The sequence below is a fragment of the Notolepis coatsorum genome (genome assembly GCF_963971535.1).
Source record: "Notolepis coatsorum genome assembly, chromosome: 11".
Lineage (NCBI taxonomy): Eukaryota > Metazoa > Chordata > Actinopteri > Aulopiformes > Paralepididae > Notolepis > Notolepis coatsorum.
In genome coordinates, this window is record NC_140175.1 from 94,341,646 (window position 1) to 94,346,645 (window position 5,000).

Below are 5,000 nucleotides of genomic sequence, written 5' to 3' on the forward strand. Positions count from 1 at the left end.
TTTTTTTTTTTTTTTGTTGCAGTTTTGGCGCCCCCCTCTATATCTGCAAACATTATTTTTACATAAAAAAAATTCGAACATAAGGGAAAATGAGCCAAAAATCTAAAACGGTCGGTCTGAGCCTCAGCTTTAGGTGTTCACAGTCAGAACATGCTAGAGCGCTGTGCATTGATGGGTATCGGTCAAGTGTTTATAGAATTGAGCGTTGAGGAAAGAAAGACTAACGTTAGAGAACTATGAAGAGGCAAAAGCCATAAGCCGAGTGGTGAATCTCGCCTAGGGCGCCAAATGTGCTAGGTCCGCCCCTGTTGGTAGGTAACTATTTTGTCAGCGACACTGTTCAAGGAGGTTGGCTCACACAAGAGAGGGAGAAGCTGTCTTCACAGAGGCCCAGGCTGTAGCTCTTGAGTCCCAACGGTCTCGTCCAAAAACCTTAATAAAGTACTAATGGACCGCAGGAAAAAAGGTACATGATGCATGTTACAGTATGTTGTAGCCATAAGTCATATATTTCTATATTTCGTATCGGCGAAAGTCCAAAACGAACAGCGTGACAGGGAGTCAAACTAACAATGATTGTGGTCATGGGCGAGTGCTCTCACCACCCACTCACCCTGATACAGACACAGCAATACTGTGTTGATGGTTTGTTTTAATGTTTAACAGTTATGGTTAAGCTAGAAAGTTAGGGTTATGATTATGGTTATGGTTAAGGTTATGGTTAGTTTAAGGTAACAGTGTTAGGGTTTGGGTGAGGCTACCACAGAAGTGTGTCTCGGTAGTCTAAAGGCAGTGTCGCATTTCCCAGCTGGACTTTACTTCAGACAAAATGAACTCCTTGAGACTGATGGCCATGGTGCGGTATGCCAACCATTTATTGACAAAGGTTCACCATAAGACACCGTAAGAGCTGAAAGTGGAAACAGACATACAGTCATTCGTTTATCCAGACCACGTTTCCATGGAAAAGGTGTAGCACTGGCTAGCATCTTAGCTAGTTCAGCTCAATACATAAAATATGAAGATTGCAAATATAACACAAATAACACAATCCATAAATAAACGCATACCTCTTCGCCTTCCAGCTAGGTGCTAAATAAGGTAAAAAGGGGGGTTTCCTTCACGAACGGTTATAAATGAGAGATATCCATTATTTACGTTAGTACTCTCTCTCGTCAACCATTTCTCTGAACCCCGCAAAGTTAACCGGATATCGTTGTTACGCAGGAGTAGCCACTGCGCGAGGGAACCACAAGTATTTTCAAAATAAAAGACCGCAAAAGGAATTCCACGTAAAATCAAGTCTAACGTTATAAACAGAGGAATTTGGTTCTTTACATGCAGGTACAGTAGATGGGCTCTGGCCCAGACGTGTCATTATTGGGCTGCTGAGTGGCTGGCGAGCCCCAGAGGACCGCAGAGTCACCAGGCCTATTGGCAAGCCTCTTCAAAGAGATAGACCACTGCACTTCCGCGTTACATTGAAATCGGGGAGGAGGTAGCGGGGGGAGCAAATGGATGAATGTGGATGAGAGCCGTGATGTAAGTGGTTGCAGATACGGCTGTGGGGGTGCTGGAGACATGATGCAATAGACTTTTATGCGCCTGAGTTTCCTGAACACGGCGCGACCCATTCCTAATCGATCAGAACTAAATCGGCCGAGATCAAGTCCCTTTTCCAGCACCTACTCCCCATACACATGCGCAGATTGTCAACGGAGTCTGGACGACGCAAGATGACGCACGAATGAATGTGGACTGTTCCATCAGAGGGGGGAGCTTCGGTGGCCAGTGTCCTTTCAGCCGAACAGGATAATGAAAAAATTATCCCACTAAATGGCCAGACGCGTCTTATGGCGACATCTACAATTACCTCATTGAGTCTCCAGGTAGACTAATGTTTATATTTAAGTGCAGTGGTCTATAGCCGCTCACACTGGCCACCGAAGCTCCCCCCTCTGATGGAACAGTCCACATTCATTCGTGCGTCATCTCGCGTCGTCCAGACTCTGCTGACAATCTGCGCATGCGTATGGGGAGTAGGTGCTGGAAAAGGGACTTGATCTCGGCCGATTTAGTTCTGATCGATTAGGAATGGGTCGCGCCGTGTTCAGGAAACTCAGGCGCATAAACGTCTATTGGATCATGTCTCCAGCACCCCAACAGCCGTAGCTGCAACCACTTACATCACGGCTCTCATCCACATTTGCTCCCCCCGCTATCTCCTCCCCGATTTCAGAATCCCGGAAGTGTTGCGGTGGTCTATGTCAGGGGTCACAGCGGTCACACTCTGGCTCACGTCAGGGGTCACAGGCTGGCTCACATCAGAGGTCACAGAGGTCACAGGCTGGCTCGCGTCAGGGGTCACAGGCTGGCTCACGTCAGAGGTCACACGCTGGCTCACGTCAGGGGTCACAGGCTGGCTCACGTCAGAGGTCACAGGGGTCACACGCTGGCTCACGTCAGGGGTCACAAGCTGGCTCACGTCAGAGGTCACAGGCTGGCTCACGTCAGAGGTCACAGGCTGGCTCACGTCAGAGGTCACAGGCTGGCTCACGTCAGAGGTCACACGCGGGCTCACGTCAGGGGTCACAGGCTGGCTCACATCAGAGGTCACAGGCTGGCTCACGTCAGAGGTCACACGCTGGCTCACGTCAGGGGTCACAGGCTGGCTCACGTCAGAGGTCACAGGCTGGCTCACGTCAGAGGTCACAGGCTGGCTCACGTCAGAGGTCACACGCTGGCTCACGTCAGAGGTCACAGGGGTCACAGGCTGGCTCACGTCAGAAGTCACACGCTGGCTCACGTCAGAGGTCACAGGGGTCACAGGCTGGCTCACGTCAGAAGTCACACGCTGGCTCACGTCAGGGGTCACAGGCTGGCTCACGTCAGGGGTCACAGGGGTCACAGGCTGGCTCACGTCAGGGGTCACAGGCTGGCTCACGTCAGGGGTCACAGGCTGGCTCACGTCAGGGGTCACAGGCTGGCTCACGTCAGGGGTCACAGGCTGGCTCACGTCAGGGGTCACAGGCTGGCTCACGTCAGGGGTCACAGGCTGGCTCACGCAATTCAACGCAACACCATTAACAGGCTCAGCCCGAAAATGAAGGATGAAAAGATAACTATGTCTCGAGGCGTCAACAAGCACGCATGTGAAAACAACTACAGCTGCCCCTGAGATGCTGATGCAACGGGGTTGAAACCTTGCAACGGTAGCCCCTTGGTGTAAACTCACTCCTAAGTGAAATACCCACCGCTTCGCCCACCTGGAGAGGTTCCTTTTCAGGTGGGCGGAGTGGATAAGACCGGTGGTGTTTAACCCTTTCCACTGCCACACTACAGAAGGTTAACCCTTTACTATCACAATACCGACGGTTAAACCGAAAGGGTTAACCTGCTGTTGTGTGGCAGTGAAAGGGTTAACCTTCTGTGTATTGTCGCAGTGAAAGGGTTAAACCGTTTGGTGGTGCGGCAGTGAAAGGGTTAAACACACGAGGTCACATGGTGCCGGTGAGCGGAGGGTTCGCGGTTCGCGGGCCGTTGGAGGACAGGTGCTGAGCGCGGCGCGCTTACTTCTGAAGAAACGGCAAACGCTGATACTGCATGAGTCATTGGGCAATGAGTCTATAGAGAGATATTGCGTTTCTCTTTACCAGATCATAACAAAGGAGGTCATTTCACAGTCAATCAGGTTGTAGAGTCAGGTGCTGGAGACAGGGCCCGTATTCTGTAGTGTGTGTGTGTGTGTGTGTGTGTGTGTGTGTGTGTGTGTGTGCGTGCATGTGTGTGTGTGTGTGTGTGCGTGCGTGCGTGCGTGCGCGCGTGTGTGTGTGTGTGCGTGTGTGTGCGTGTGTGTGCGTGCAGACAGCATCCCACAAAGCCAGCAGCAGAAATGATTATTTCAAGACTAATGTAATAAATGATGCAAAATGCGCCTTTTCTAGCCAACGTAGCGCAGATGAATAAACCCCGAGCTCACGATGATGCAGTACTTAAAAGGCTTCTCTCTTGGAACGCAGGATCCGCGTTATTGACCACAGGAGAGAAAACAATATGGATTGAATGTGGATCTGGGGGGATTTGGATTTCTTCTTTTTTTTAACCCCCCCCACACACACCGACACACACGCCCGTGAACACACACACGCACTGAAACACTGCTCCTACTGCAGAGAGTTAAGCAGTGCTCGGGTACATCTTCTGGCTGGGCTTGGCGGGGAGGCGGTGAGATTTCAAAGGCGATAGCGCCTATCCCAGTCACATCTACACGTGTAGCGCTGCGGCGGAGTCGCCGTCATCGCCACGGGGGAGCGGTGAATAATGAATTAAAAAAGGACCCATTTCATGACAACCTACCGTGTTTCTGAGTCAACTCAGCCACAGATTGGTTTAATAAAATATGAGATAAATTATCCCCCCCTGCCAACACTGTCACCAAGAAAAAAAGGCCATGGCATTAATCAGGGTATGTAAATACATTCTGGTTGAACGGTGGTACAGTACGTGGAAGATATACACAGACAGGCCTGTGACACCACTGGTCTCCAGCGTTGGGAGGCAATAGGTTTAGATATTCAGTATGAATAACAATGACACTGTCTACAGTCACATATCATGGCTCAGTGATTGAACCCTTCAGATGAAGAGCCTGTCTATTTTTTATTGTTTATTATTTTTTGTATCCACTTTTTCTCCTTATTTTTCTATTTTTCTCCCATCCCAATTTCGTAATTCCAACTCTCCCCTCCCCTGTCTTGAACGTTGCTAGACTATGCCTCCCACTGGTCGGCTGTAGTGAGGATAGAAGCCTTGCATCACGTGTCCCCTCCGGTACATGAGGAGGCAGCCTGTCACATCTTTTCACCTGCCAGCGCGGACTCATTGGCGAGGTGTAACGTGTGGGAGGCTCACACTACCCCCGCCATTTCCTGTCTCTGCTGTGCAGGCGTCACCCAACCGACCTGTAGGAGTCGCTGTCCACAACGTCCAGATTACCACCC